General features: G+C 39.9%; 1 protein-coding gene across 1 annotated transcript in view; it reads left to right on the top strand.

Moving 5' to 3' along the window:
- Positions 1-16,600, top strand: part of ERICH1 (glutamate rich 1) — a 124,416-nt gene that overhangs the window by 31,778 nt on the left and 76,038 nt on the right. The window lies entirely within an intron of this gene.

Here is a 16,600-nt window from a genome sequence, read left to right as displayed (position 1 = left end):
TGTCCCACAAACCTGTTTCCTGCTTCGTAGGTCAGATTTCCATTTCTGTGAAACATATTTTATAACAGAAATAATTTTATGCATGGTGATTGAGTTTCCAGGCAAGCCCATAAAAACCTATCGAAGCTGAGGGGCACTGTTCTAGCTCCTGGCAACAATAGCAATAGCACACATGCAGAAAGCGTTTCCTTTGCCTGTGCTACATGCAGGGTTACACTGGCATGTGGGACAAGCCACTGGTACCCACATTCCTGTTCTGTATATTTCTCAGAAGCCCTTACATTTGCAAGAAGCTTTGAGCTACCAGTGTGCCCTCCCACCTCAAGGCCGCCCAGTGCAATGCACCTCAATCTTAGCTGTCTCACTTCTGATACAGATTCCAGCACAAAACGAGGAATAATTAGGATGGCTTGGATTGAGACTATACAGATCAATAACTGGTGTGAAATGAAGTTTTACTTTTCACAGATTCTACCTGCTTTGCCTATTGGAAATGTACTATGAGTCCATGAGTGTAAGAGAGTGTGAGACGGCAGGCAGTGGAAAGAGGAGGTTTCCTGTTGGAGTGCCATGATCTTTTAGAGTCCCTGCTTTTCTTTCTAGATCTTATTGATAAAACATCTTTATTTTTAAAGAAAATTAGAATCTATTTGCATTTAGTTCCCTCTTCTGACTTCAAAAACAGTTTTAATAAAAATTACTGAACAATGATGTTTTTAGGGCGAGGAAGATGAGCTCAGGTACGGCATGTTAGGCTTTATGCATAGTTGTGTCATTTCTAACACGTACAAATTTTAGGGTAGTAAATCTATCAAATGGAGTTTTATCTTAGAAGATAAATAATGCACTGACCCTTTTACATGATACATAAAGTCTGAGGAAAAGGGTACTAGGGCCATGTCTTGTCTCTCCCAGATACACAAAGGGCAAGGAGAATCCAACTCCACACTAGCCAGAGGCTGATTCCCACAAGGCAGAAGTCCACCCTCCAAGTCCACTGACTGTGTTTTGAGACTAACTCTCCCTCCCATGGGAAAGTATTTCTCTGTTCAATTTGATAGTCCCTTGCAATAGCCACACAAAACTCACAGAGAATGTTTATGATTATGGGTGTTTATCAGGGAAGCTAACAGATTGCAAGTCAGGATCAGAAAAATTAAGAATACAGTTCCTCGTGTACACTGCTACAGATAAGAGCTGCAACACAGGGAATCCAGGATAGATTAAACCCCTCAGGACAGAATAGAGATACCAGGAGAATAAAGGGGAGGTGGGGGGAGAAAGGGAAAATCGATCACAAGGATCAAAGTATAACCCCCTCCCAGGGTGTTGAGCAACAGAAAAGTGAGTGGAGAGGGACAGAGGACAATATAAGATATGAAAATAATAATCTATAACTTATCAAGGGTTCATGAGGGAGGGAGGGCGGGGAAGGGGGGAAATGAACTGATATCAAGGGCTCAAGTAGAAAGAAAGTCTTTGAAAATTACGATGGCAACATATGTACAAAGGTGCTCGACACAATGGATGAATGTGTGGATTGTGATAAGAGATATATGAGCCCTCAATAAAAGTATTTAATAAAAAAGAAAAAAATTACCACCTTAAAATACAAGCATGCCGTTCCTTTAGCTGCAGCACCTCTTCCCCACCATGCCAGCAGGCACCTCTCCCTGCTCCTTGGCTTCACAGCCACGTGACCTCTTGACTTCTGCCTTGCACAGACCAGTGTTACCAAGCTCCTTTAGCCCAGATACATGCCCCAGGGGCACTTCCCCTTGCTGGCCAGCCTCCTGTTCCAGGACACGGCTGCTCTTGTCTTGGGGGCCGAAAGCCTCTGCCTCGCAGCCTCAGCCCTGCGCTATTGCCCTCTCCCCGCAGTGACTCGGTGCGGTTTTCTCTGGGTTCGTCTTTCTTGGTAATGGTGGAATTCTTTGTTCCCACTTCGGAACTGTCTCATTTCCCACACAGTGGAATGGTAAGACTAGCCAACCCCACCCTGAGAGTCCTCTGGGTCTTATTGGCAGGCGCTCCCCCACTCAGTTTTGCCAGAGATAGAAAGACTGTCGATGGAAGAGAGCCATACGAGGTAATGTCACTTCTGCGCATAGACGCTCTGTGACACGTGGGCTTTCCAAGGCTGTCATCTTTTGGGAAACATATTGTTCAGGCTTTCTTCTGTGGAGTGGCTGGTCAGTTTGAAGCGCCCCACCTTACAGTCAACAGCCAAGCGCTTTAACCTCTGCTACCACCGGGGCTCCCTTCCTGCTCCCTGGAAACATCATCCCGCCTAGCTGTCACCAACGATGACTGGCCTGCATAAGTACAGTCATGCCCTGTGCACTCTTTGCTATATTCTCTTGCTTAAATAATGTTGGAAATATATTTCTTTTGTTACCTGTCAGTAGTTTGTTCCATTTAATTGAGGAGGAGGGTTGCATTGCAGTGGTGAACCACGGTTTATGTGGCTCACTGTGAGTGGACGTTTGGTTATTTCCAGGTCAGGCACGAGGAATAAGAGTGTCATCAATAATCTTGATGGTATTTTGTGCATTTTGAGGGTTTTTGGTGTGTGGATATGTTTACACACACACACACACACGAGTAATTACTTGACCACAGAGTTTGCGGGAGATGCAAATGGTTTGGGGTTTTCTACTAACCAGAATTCTGTTGGTTCTAACGATGGAAATAACCCCAGCAATAAGAAAGGTCACAGCCAAGGAAATCCAGTGGAGTTCAGCTCGTCTATATAACTTCTGGTGTTTCAATGCGTGAGAATCAAACCCCATGCTAAAGGGCTTTAGATTGATTTTTCAAGAGTAGATGTATGCTTAACTTTTAAGAGACTGCCACATACTTCCCTGAAGTGATTGGACTGTTTTATTCTTTCACCAGCAAAGTAAAGGTTTGCTCCAAGCTCTTGCCAATATTTGATGTTTCGATTCTCTTTTTTTAATTATAGTCATTCCACTGTATATGTGAAACAATATTTTGTTGTGATTCTTATTTGCATTTCATTATTGACTAATTATTTGATCACCTTTTCATTTATGCTTATTGGTCATTAGTATATCTTCCTTTAGTAAATACCTATTTAAAACCTTTTCATATTTAAGAAAAATTGGATTTGTCCTTTTATTGTTGACTCATACTAATCACTTATATATTCTGGACATAAATCCTTTCTATTATACAATTAGCATGAATATTTCCCTTAGTCTGCTATTGTTACCATTTTTCTAATGTTGTATTTTAAAGAGTAGAAATTTTAACTTTAATCAAGTTCAATTTGTTGATTTTTTTTCTTTATGGCTTGTTATTCTTTGGTCCTGTCTAAGAAATCTGTATCTACCCCACAGTCATAATAATCTTTAATATTTTTTCTATAACTTAGCATGTTTTGGGTGTTATTTCTTGAATTTGAGTATCAACTTAGGAACAAGAGATACTTGAACAATAGTGAATCTTCCATTCCATAAGCATGGCATAGCATTATTTAACTGAGATCTTCCTCAGTTTCTTTCAGCACTGTTTTATGTGCCAAGTGTAGACATTCCTTCTTAGCTTTCATTAGCTATACAGCTGTTTCTATTATGTGGTTTTACAATTTTTCAATTGTTTTTACTGCATTTAGATATAGAACTGATTTTGGGATATTGCATCACACGTTGCTAGCCTTACTGATTGTATAAGTTTGTATAAGGCTCTGTGTGTATAGTTGCTATACTGATTGTACAGTTTGGACAAGTCTTTGTGTACAGTTGGCTGTATGTTTGTTTCCAAGGACTCTAACAAAGTACCACAAAGTGAGTGGTTTTCAAGAACAAAAACATCCTTTCTAGCAGTTTTGGAAGCTACATGATCTAATTCAGCACATCAGCTGCTTGTCCTAGGGAAAGAGCCTCCCAATCTTCCAGCTGCTTGTAGCCTCATACGTCTTGGAGATGCTTGGCTTGTAGATGCATCTTTACATGGTGTTTTCAACCCTGCATGTCTCTATCCTTCATTTCCTCCTTGACAGGACACCATTCAGAAAGGGATTAAGGACTACCTTTAACAGGGAAGACAAAGATGCATATTCAGTGATGTTCAAGACCATTAGTCATTAGTAAAATGGAAAATTAAAGCCATATTGGCATATTATTGTATATTAGCTAAAGTGATAAAAATAAAAAATACACCAACCAATATGAAACGCTGACTGTGATCAGAGCTGCTAGAGCTTAATGAATACCTTTTTCAAAGAGAGGCCCTATATCCACGCCGGGCACACTCACAGGCTCAGGGTAGCATATCCTTTGGAGGATGACACTCCAATCCATACCGTGTATAAATAACAACAGCTTTGGTTTCCTTTAAAATTGTTGTCATTAAATAGCTGGGAAAGACCAGAATCCTCTAAAAGGAGCAGATAAGGCCTGGGAGATCGAAAACAGCAAGAGTACGTAGTTTGCATTCTGACAGTGAGGTAAAGGTGAATAACTGACACAACATTAAGTTTTCTTGGACTTATCAAAGTGCCAAGATCACAAAGCAACTGAGTGAACTGAATTTAAAAAAAAAAAGACAAAGCTTCACTAAGCAGAGATGGAATACATGGACTGTTCAGTGGGATTTGGGAAGAAGATGGTGCTGTCTGAGAAGCTGGGAAAAGAGATCAGCTAGCATTGTAATGAGTTCACGAGGACGGAGTGTGGGGTCTCCTGTGAGACTCTCAGTAAAGAATTCTCCCATGAGCTCGTTTGGACACATCTCTACCAGGTCATCTCCAAAAGGAGGGAGCCGGGGCAGGAGACCCGAGCAGAGCTCCGTGGGTTATGTCGGTGAGCATCAGGAGAGATAGTCAACGGGAGGAACACTTGCCTCGTGGCCCTGCTGCTCATAGGCTCCTAAGCTCCTAAGGGAAACTGGAAACTATCTTGTTTCCAGGTCCCAAAGACCTACTGTTCCTAAGAGAGAGACAGAAGTAGAAGCTGTCTGCCTCTGGGAGAGAGGTAGGGAACGTGACACTTCCAGAATCCTCCACCAACAAAAGCAAGAATCTTCAAGGCTTAGAAACTCTCCTACCCAACAATAACTAGATGGCAGTTTGGTTGGCCTGTGGGAAGGGACAGGAAATACAAGGGGACCTCAAAGCCTAGGCCTGACATGCAGGCCTTGCCAAGACTGAGGCTGCACCAGGATAACCAAGAACACTGGTTCTGATCAGACATCCATCTCTGGGGGAGGGCAAAGACAGTCAAGAGTGAGGCAGGGTAGCCAGTGATGTAAAATGCTAGCAATTGGGGACTTTGGGAAATAAGGATTTTTATATTATTTTTAGTTTTATAACCTTGTAAATTTGAAATGGTATACAAATAGAAAAGATTTTTAAAAAGCAAATATGAACTCATATCTGATGAAAAATTTTTACTTAGAATGTATAAAGAAATTTTATAGCTAAAAAATAAGAATCAAATTCAATTACATAAAAGAGATGTAAGTAAACATTTTCCTGGGGGCGGGGAGGGGGAAGAAAAAACATACAGGTGGCATAGAAGCTTATGAAAAGATGCTTAAGACCATTAGTCATTAAGAAATGGAAAATTAAAGCCACATTGGCATATTATTGTACATTGAATAAAAATTTGAAAAAATTTAAAAAGAGTATGAAGTGCTGACAGTGAGCAGAGCTGCTAGAATTTTCCTAAACTGCTAATGGAAATGCAAAATGATATATTCGTTAAGATGTTGGGAATGCTGTATAGAATTATGATCCGGCAATGTCACTCCTGGGTGTTTATTATGATAAATGAAAGTGTGTCCATATGAAGATTTATATAGAGAATAAATGACCATTAAGTAACAAATGGGTAAACAAATGGTATTAAACTGCCCCACCGGCTTGCCATGCCTGTAAATCTTTACCACAGCAGAGCACCGCACATCTTGTGGTCAGCATCCACGCACTTCACCTCCAGGTTCTTCATACAGGGAATGCTAGTCAGCAATAAAGACAACAAATTATTATATTCAGTAACATTGCTGACTCCCCAGTGCACTTTGCTGGGTGAAAGAAGCAAGACGCAAAAGGCTATCTGTTGATTCTAGTACCCTGACATTCTTGAAAATACTAAACTATAAGGGTAGAAATCAGATTAGTGGCTGCCCTGGGTTAGGCTAGAGAAGGGCATCAACGACATGGGTATATGAGAGACTGGGAAATCGTTGATGTGTTTCATGCCTTCTTTGTGGAGATGGTCACATGACTATACATGCTTATTAAACAGCATCAAACCTGAAATGAGTGAATTTTCCTGCATGTATACCATTATCATCGATTAGACTCCAACCCACAGCAAGTCTGTGCGACAGAGCAAAACTTCCCACAGCATTGCCGTGGCTGTAAGCATTGTGGAATCAACTGCAACATCCTTGTCCAGTGGAGAACCTGGTGGCCTTGAATTGCTAACTTTTCAGATAGCCAAGCATTTTAACCACTGTGCTGTCAGAATTCCTTACATGTAGTATATGTTAAATAAACCTGACATCTCCTCCTTCTCATGATAAAAGGAACAGAAGATAACAAAAGAGTTCTTGAAAATTTTAAAGTGATAACAGAAATGAAAAAAATAAAAGCATTTGGAATCTGCAGTCAAGGAAACCTACCTGAGAGGAGAGGTATAAGATTTGCAAAGATAGGAGAAAAAAAAACAAGACATGAAGCTGCACTATCTGAATAGAAGAAGTTCTAGTTCCAGAAATGAGAAAATGGAGAAGAGTTCATAAACCAAATTATTCATGAAAGCTCCTACGCGCAAAAGGATCTGGATTTACAAATAGACAGGAATCACGTTTAGCCTAGTGCAACGAGTGAAAATATACCAACATCGTTGTTTGCTGCTGTGGACTCAAACTAACTCACGGGGACCCCGTGTACACAAAATGGGACCATTCTGATCCACAGGCTGGGCCTCTTGCCTAGTCTGCCTTTGCATTCAGCACCGCAGCAGCGCATCAGCGCCACCAACAGGGAAGTGGTGCTGCCCTTAAGGACTATTCGCCAGACCCCGAGCCCCTTCTCTTTCACGGGTGGCAAGACTTCTACCACGGAGAGACCGCTACCCTCCAGACTGAGGGTAAAGCTGCGAGTTTTGGATTAAGGGACAAAGGTGATTAGTAACATCTCAAGAGGAATAAAGATAATAAATTTAGGATTATATAGCATCACATCACCAATTGGTGTGTTGCTGGGATGCTGGAAACTATCTCACTGGCATTTCAAATGCCAGCAGGGTCCTTCAACATGAACTGGTTTCAGTGGAGCTTCCAGACAAAGAACGGGCAATTGAGAAAGACTCAGCTCTTCACTTCAGAGAGAGGAGCCACTGAAAGCTTTATGCATAGTTCTCAACGCTGTCCGATCCTGAAGGCCTAATGAACGGAGACAGTGCTGGACAGGGCAGCGGGTGTGGGGGATGTAACAGGAGGAGCTGATTTCTCTGAGTGGAGTAGAACATTGATAGGAGTCAGGCAAAACCTAAGCGTGGAGAGCCGTCTGAGTCTTCATCTGCTGTTGGGGCACAACTTGAGAGAAGGAGAACTGGTTGCAATAATCTGCTAATGATTGGGATTGGAATGTGCAAAGGGAAGAGAGGAAAATTTGAAGTTGTCAAACGTGAAGTAGAATGCATAAAGATCAATATCCTAGGCACTAGTGAGCCAAAATGAACTGGTGCTGGCCATTTTGAATCCGAAAAAAAAATCATATAATTTATTATGGCAGAAGTAACCCAAGAGGACTGGTGTGGCATTCATTGTCAAAAAGGATAATGAAAAATTGATTATGAAGTACATTGCTATGAGAGGATTATATCTATCCACCTTCAAGGAAATCCAAACAACTCAACTATTATTCAAATTTAAGGAGCCCTGGGGTTACGAATTGGGCTGCAATCCTTAAGGTCTGCACTTCAAAACTCCCAGCTGCTCCGAGGGAGAAAGGCAGAAGGCTTTTTACTCCTGTAAACCGTTACATCTCAGAAAGTCACAGGAGCCATTCTCCCCTGTCCAATAGAGTAGCTATGAGCCTGTATTCACTCGCCGTCAGTGAGAACTACTGTATTGTTCAAATTTATGTACCAACCACAAAGGCTAGTGATGAAGACACAGAAGAATTCTAATGACTTCAGTGGGATATTGGTCAAACATGCGATCAAGATGCATTGGTAATTATTGGTGATTAGAATGCAAAAGTTGGAAACAAAGAAGGAATAGTAGTTGAAAAATATGGACTTGGTGATAGAAGTGAAATAGAGATCTCATGATAGAATATTGTAAAACCAATGACTTATTCATAGCAAATACCGTTCTTCAACCACCCAAAAAGGGACTATACACATGGACTACTCTAGGTGTATAGTAGGTGGGATCCACAGAAGTTGAATTGATGACATCGGTGGGAAAAGCCAATGGAGAAGTTAAGTATCAGCAGCTAAAACTAGTCCTGGTGCTGACTGTGAGGCAGACCATCATTTATCATATGTAAACTCAGAATGAAGTGAAGCAAATTAAAACAGGTCAATGAGAGCCAAAACATGACCTTGAACCTATCTTACCTGAGTTTTGAGACTATCTCAAGAAGAGATTTGATACATTCAACACTAATGACAGAAGACTGATGAACTGTGGGAAAGATTAAAGTGGATGTCAAAAAAGACTTTGAAACTTGTTCTTAATTATAGTACAGCCAAAGCAAATGGAAAAAATTATGAAGTCCAATAATTGAATAGAAAATTTCAAAGGAAAATTCTAAAAGACAAAGCCAAATATATTGTAATGAAATATGCAAAGACCTATAATAAGAAATCCAAAAGGAAAGAACATGATCAGCATACTTTGAACTAAAAAAACAAAAATCCAAGAAAAAGATTCAAGCCTCAAGATGCAATCTTGAAGGATTCTATGTGGAAAATATTGAACAACACAGGAAGCATCAATAGAAGATGGAAACAACACACGGGTTACTGTACCAAAAAGAACTACTCAACATGCCACCATTTCATGATGTACCATGTAAGCAACAACTAGTGGTTCTGAAGGAAGAAGTTTGGGCTGCACTGAGCGCACTATCTAAAGCACGAGGCGCCAGGAGTTGATGGGAAGCGAATAGAAAAGTTTCAACAAGCTGCTGAAGCACTGGAAGCATTCACTGGTCTATGCCAGGGAATTTGGAAGACAGCTACTTGGCCAACTGACTGGAAGAAATCCATATCTGTACCCATTCCAAGGAAAGGTAACCCATCAGAATGTTCAAATTATAGAACAATATCATTGATATCACATGGAAGTAATATTATGCTGAAGATGACCCAACAATGGTTTTAGCAGTACACTGACAGGGACCTGCCAGAGGCTCAGGCCAGATTCCAAAGATGATTTAAAACAAGATATATCATTGCTGATATCAGATGAGTCTTGGCTGAAAGCAGAGGATACAAAAAAGATGTTTACTTGTGTTTTATTAACTATTCCAAGGCATCCCACTGTGTGGATCACAACAAAGCCTGGACAACCTTGAGCAGAATGAGAATTCCATAACACTTAAATGTGCTCCTGCAGAACTTGTGCACGGTTCAAGAGGCGGTGGTGGGGATAGAACAAGGGAAAACTGCCTGGTTTAACATCAGGACAGGTGGGGTTGCATCTTCACACCATATTTATTCAATCTGTATGCTGAATAAAGTATCAGAGGAACCTGATTATATGCAGAAGAATGTGGCATCAGTATTGAAAGAAGGCTTACCAACATCCTGCAACAAGCAGATGATACAACCTTGCTTGCTGAAGTAAGGCGGTCTTGAAGCACTTGCTGACGAAGATCAAAGATTTCCACCTTCAATATGGATAATAACTCAATAAAAAGATAAAAACCTTACAACTGGACCAATAGGTAACATCATGATACATGGGGAAAAGGTTAAAGTTATTTAGGATTTTTATCTCACTTGGATCCACAATCAATGCTCATGGAAGCAACAGTCCAGAGACCAAAATAGGAGTTGCATTCGGTAAAGCTTTTACAGTTTTAAAAAGCAAGGATGTTATTTTGAGGACTAAGGTGCACCTGACCTAAACCATGCTATTTTTCAATTGCCTCATATGCATGTGAAGTTTGAACATTGAATAAAGAAAACTGAAGATGAATCGAAGCATTTAAATTGTGGTGCTGGTGAGAGTATTGAAACAACGACGGTGTACTAAAAAGACAAACCAATCTGTCTTGGAAGAAGTACGGCAAGTACTTTGAAACTTGTCTTACCTGCTTTTGCCAGAATGTCAGGGGAGGCCAGCGTTGTGAGAAGGACCTCCTGTTTGGTAAAGTAGAGGGGCGGCAAAAAGGAGGGAGGCCCTCCAGGTGATGGATGGCATGCCGGGGTTGCCACATGAACTCAAGTATCGGAACAGTAGTGACGGTGGCACAGGACCGAGCCGGGGTTCATTGCTGTCAATAAGGTCACTGTGGGTCAGGAGGGACTTGATGGCAGTAGTGTTTCCATGATTCAGTAATGTGCTGCAAACTGGATGGACATCTAGATCTTCAGTTTCCTAATGTATTTTTACAGGAGGTATAGCTCGGGTTTTATGGTTTTGAATCTTCATATAATTCTGAGGACTTCTGTTAAGGACAAGGAAAAATTCATGAATATAAATCTAAGTGAGGGACTTAGAGCTCTAAGCTCACAGCATCACCTCTCTTCTGACTCACAGGAAACCCTATGTGATAGAATAACTGCTCTGGGGGTGTCTGAAGCTATAAATCTTTAAGGAAGCAGAAAGCCTCATCATTCTCCCAGGAAGCGGCTTATGGGTTCGAACAGCTGAACTTGAGACTTGTAGGAAGTCCATGCAAAGAGGCCTCACATATCATGTTAAACCAGCCTCTATTGTGCTTTCCAAACTTTGATTTTCCTCAGAAACTGTATAGGGGTCTTTTTGAGTTTCTGTTAGCATCTCCCCACTTTGTAACTCTTGATTCTCCCTGTTACCCAAGAAGAAAAACCTCTAAGTTATTGAAGTCCTGATGGGCCGCAGTGCTCCCTGATGCGGAAGCCACTTGGGGATTCTGTGAACACTGGGCTCATGGAGGGAAAGTAAACTGTTCTGATGGCAGAGCAGCACATCTCTTTGCACATCAAGTGGTTTGCATTTCTTTCAGCAAACTGAAGGAGCTCATTGAATTATCGACTGATGGATCATTGAAAATAATTTTGGTGATAGAATTCTCTCTAATTTTTTGACATGCAACTCATAAGGAATTCAATGAATCAAGTGACATTGCAATTTTAAAATTAAAAAACCTTTTATGCTGTCATCTACTTATTTATGTGATCAAAATTTCTCAGCAATTACCTCTGTGAAAATGAAAATCAGGGATAGAATTCATGCAGAACCTTGTCTTAATATAGAAATAATAGTCTTCCTGCATTCCCAATACAAGTGTACTCTTCATTGAATACTTATCAAAAGTTATCATTGTTCGTTTATTGATTGCACACTACTAATTGTAACAGTCTGGTGGGGGTGGGGATAAACCCACTGTACTAACAGGTGGATGAGCAGAGTTTCCAAAGCCATCTGCTGGTGGTGGGCAGAGCTGGGTTGGCTTTGCAATGTTGCGTGCATGACTTTTTCTAGATCTATGAACACTCCTAAGTGGAGGAGTGTCTATGAATAAAATGGAGGTTTCTGTGAAAATGTTGCAATGTTTTTTTTGATTAAAAAAAGAGAATTTTCTATTAAAATCGGAATACTTTCAAATGAAATTTTGATAGTACAGCATGTCTCTTAGCATTCCTCCACCAATCATTTGGAATCATAACCTTTTTTTACATGCTTCCTTAAAATCTTCTACTTAAGAAATATGTTACCAATTTAAGTGAAGTCTTTATAGCCCTTTCCAGTCCCACTTGCTCTTTTCTCTCCTGTTAGGGGTTGAATTGGTCTTTCCGCTCAAAATGCTGTATTGAAGTGTGAACCCTTGGAACTTGAGGATGTGACCTTGTGAGAAATGGCAGTTGGCAGATGTGATTAGCACGCAGATGTTATGGACTACCAGAAGCTAGAGGAGACAAGGCAGGAATCCTCCTTTAGCCATACTCATATATGAAAAGCAGTGTGAAAGGAACAGCAAGGGAAATGCTATTCTGCATCAAGACTCATCAATAGGACTAGTGTTTTCCTGTAAATATACATGAGCCCAAAGGGAAGATGCCCTTACGAGATGGGGGTAGAGATTACAAACCAGGGAGGGCTTTGGGCTCCAAGAAACGAGAAGAGACAAGGCAGGATTCCTCCTTTAGTACCTTGAGAGAGGACATGGCTCTGTCAACATCTAGTTTAGACTTCTTGCCCCCAGATTGTATGAGAATAAATTACTGGTTTGTTTTTTTTTCAAATAGTCACCCACATTTTGACACATTATAGAAATTAATATGTAGTTCTTCAGAATTTGGCAGTTAATGAAATTATATATTTGTATTCCTCATGTGTGTGTCTGTGTACATATGTATCTTTTATTGTCCCAAATTATTTTTAATGATTATATTTTGTGGCTTTTAAGTTTTTGTCTGTATATTTGAGGGGGTACACAAAAAAACAGAATTTTTCCCCCCAAAGCTATGTTTTAAATTTCTTTTTACAAAACAACTCTATCACCTTCAAAGTACTCACATTATACTTAATACATTTGTCAAATCTACAATTCTATTCCCGGAAATATTTTTCAAACTCATCTGTTTGGATGGCTGGCAGCACCTCACTTTTTTTTTTCTTCATCCCTTCTATGGTCCTCAAATGGCTGTCCTTTCATGATTCTTTTCATTGGCAGAAGCAAAAAGAAGTTGCATAGGGCAAGATCAGGTGAGTCAGGTGCATGGGGTAAGAGAGGCATCCTATTTTAGCCCAAAGCTAGTGCACTGGGTGGCTGCGTGAGCAGGTGCATTGTCATGGTGGCAAAACCAGTCCCCATCTGCCACAAATCAGGCCTTTTTGTTGCACACTGTTATGCTATTTTCCCCCAAAACTTCTAAATAGAAAGTTTGATTAATAGTCTGATCTGGTGGAATGAACTCCAAATGCACTACGAGTTGACATTTTTGTCCTTTCAGTAAGTTGATTGACATCTTGAACAAGGCTTATCATTAATTGACATTTCACCTTTTTTGAAACAAGAAAACCACTCATACACTTGAGTTTTTCCCATAGCGCTGTCCTTGTAAGCTGTGTTCAACTTCACAACAGTTTCTGGGGCATTTTTCCTAAGCAGGAAACAGAATTTCATAGTCACATCCTGTTCTCTTAAATTGGCCATCATAAAAAAATGAGCTTTGAACGAAAATGCTTTTAGGAAAAAATTCACTCTGACCAGAGAGAACCTTCCCAGGCAATGCCACTGGGTGCACTAACTCAGAGCAAATTGCTTGACGCTGGCCTACCAGGAAAAATAAGTTCAATGAAAGCTCCACCCAGTGAAGTTTTTCTAGTTTTGGGGGGTACCCCTTGTATTTCATGTCTTGTTTAAAGCGCCTTTCTGTACCTTAATAGTAACGATGTGCTTTTCATGTGTAGACATTTTTTCCCTTCAGATCTTTGTGTACAATATGGAGGTAATGTTAATATCGGATTAGTTAATATTAGATATCTGGTTTTCTCAGCACCAATTATTTAATACCATTTGATAGATTTGTAAACATATATATGTTTCTATTTTCACATTTGATCCATTGGTTTCTGGCTGTCCCTGTGTCACATTACCCTGGTTTGTAAAGTGTTTTAATATCTGGTAGGACAAACACATTCAATTGATTCTTGAAAGTTTTCTCCACTTTTCTTGGCCCATTTCCTTTACATATGTATCTCAAAATTAGGTACATGAATATGAAAATAAAAATAATTTATAAATTATCAGGAATTCATGAGGATAAGAAGATGGAGGGGGGAGGGGGAGCAAAGGAAATGATGATGGCAACATATATACAAATTTGCTTGATACAATTGATGTATGGATTGTTATAAGGTCTGTGTGTTAATCCAGGTAGACTAGAGAAACAAATCCATAAGCGCTCATATGTGAATTAGAAAGAGGTTTATATACAAAAGCAATTGAATATTGAGAAGACAGCCCAGCCCAGTCGAGATCAAGCCCATAAGTCTGATACTAGCCCTTATGTCTGATAACAATATATAAAGTCCTCTTCAGACTCACAAAATACATGCAATAATGCCTTGTGCAGGATGGTCACAGGCCAGTAGGTAGAACGTCTTTGGATCCAGTGGTATTGTAACATCTCAGCGCTGCCAGGGGGCTCCATGTAGCTTCTCCAGCTTCCAGGGCTGCATCAGGCTATGTTCATGTGGCTTCTCCTCAGGGATGTCTTGCAGGGCGTCAGCAGAGAGAGAGGCTCCAAGGAAAGTGAGTCAAGAGAGAGTTTCCAGGGAGGAAATCCTGGATTACCCAGAATTCTCAGAAGGCCATGCCCACACAGAGGCCTCATTGGCTATGACCCGATTGACAGACTAGACTCCACCCCTTCACTCTTAATCCTCTCAAGTCTCAAATTGACACCAGATTATGTAACTACTACAGGCTGTAAGAGCCCCCAATAAAATAATTTATTAAAACTTTTAAAAAGGAAAAAAATATTATATAAGTTGCACACACAAAATTCTTTTGAAAATATGTTTACACTTGTAGCATATTTATTTAATTGGGTGGGACTTGACATTGTATATTGCCTTCATGCTAACTTAGATTTCTTTTCTTCAATCATGGCCTTCAAGGATTATTAGCTTGTTCTTATGAGAGCTAGCTAGGGATTTAAAGAATGTTTGTTGTATTTTTCCCCACTTCTAGGTGCTTTGCACAGGAAGTTTTCAGGTTAGCTTATTGTCAAGTAACCAAAAATGGAAGTCTGGTAAAATGTACTAATGTTTTATCAAAAGTATTACTGATTTAGCTAAATGTTCATGGATGAAGTCAGTGTTACAAGGAAAAGCAAAGGTTATGATAGTTTGCATTAAGGCTCAGAAATAATCCATTCTTGATGTCTGGCCCCCAATATGTACATTTTCTTATGAATGTTTAGTGGAGAAGCAGAATTTTTTCAATAATATTCTGCATGTTTGAATATTTGTGCTTCTAGGAAATAATGTAATGAAAAAGGAAGTGCCTGTAAAAGCTCACTCATTTAAATATGTTGAAAATCAGATGGAAAATAAAGCAATTATTCCTGTATACTTAAAGAACCCTTTGATGAGTAGATTCAGGGGAAGGTCAAGAGACTGATCAACAATAGGAATACAGATTCCTTCTGATGGCCAAGGGCATCAACGTCTTCTGCTTAGCCATTCTCACCAGAAGGAGCCTGGCACCATCGTCTCATGCCATCTTAATGCATGGCAGTTTCCTCAGAGATTTGTACTCTGATATAGCTCCGAAAGCACCACTAAAGAAACTGCTACAATTTGTGTCCAAACATTCATGTATATCTAGTTTCTTGACATATGATGATGCCAGGACAGAAAGACAATTGTCATGGCATGTAATCTGTTACCCATGCGGTCCACTCGCTTCAATTCAGCCATGCCTTGAGGGAGTGATATGCATTGCCGTGGCCCTTTGCTAGGGAGCATTTATTCTGCTTTGCACCTGAGAATAATTAAACTAAAATATTTAACATTATTATATTACATAATGGAATAGAATATCCAGGGACATTTTTAGCTGAAATTTAGGACTGTATAGATCAATTGTGCTTAAACCTTGTGCCTCATATTAGATGGTTACTGAGAATTTCCCTAGCATTGATGAGTGTGATACTGAATTTTGCCTGCCAAATTGGCAAAGGCTTTTTTTTTTAAGTATATATTCCACCTTGTCATTGAGAGTTCAGGAAAATGAACACACAGATTGCAAGTAAGAATGTTACAAGGCACAGGCTTTCTGGCAAAAAATTTTATAGCATGTACTAAAATATTACATTTTTATATCCTTTGACCAAATGATTCTCCTCTTCACACTTAAGATGCCTCACACCTGTATCCCTACAAGGCTCAAGTGCTCTGTAACTCACTCAGTTGTCTTTCCTTACTCATGCCCACTTCCTATGTAAATGTGAACCAGTCCCATGGCTTACAATTTCAGATAGATGCTCAAGCATACATATATGTATGCATATATATTATGGCTCCCAAATTTATTTTTCAGACTTAGACCTAGTTCCCAATTTAGAGATTTTCACCCTGATGTAACGCATAAAGCTCTGTGTATACAACTGCCTACCAGCTGGCCCTGCTTAGACGTATAATACTTAGATGTATAATAGACATCTTAAACCCTAACTCTCTAAAATTAAGTTTCACAGTGACTTCTACTTGCACAAACTCCGCCTCCTTCTTTACTTATGTTAGACAGAATTCTCTAGAGAAAAAAAACCCAGGACACTAATGATTTATATATGTATACATATATATTTCATTAATCTATAAAACAATCCAAAGGCAACTCATTTCAATGAGACAGCTAATACACTGGCAGTCCTTCAAGTCTTGAGGGCCA

The sequence above is a fragment of the Tenrec ecaudatus genome, chromosome 8 (genome assembly GCF_050624435.1).
Source record: "Tenrec ecaudatus isolate mTenEca1 chromosome 8, mTenEca1.hap1, whole genome shotgun sequence".
NCBI lineage: Eukaryota > Metazoa > Chordata > Mammalia > Afrosoricida > Tenrecidae > Tenrec > Tenrec ecaudatus.
Note: the sequence above shows the minus strand (reverse complement) of the source record. Positions and strands in the feature narration are given on the sequence as shown.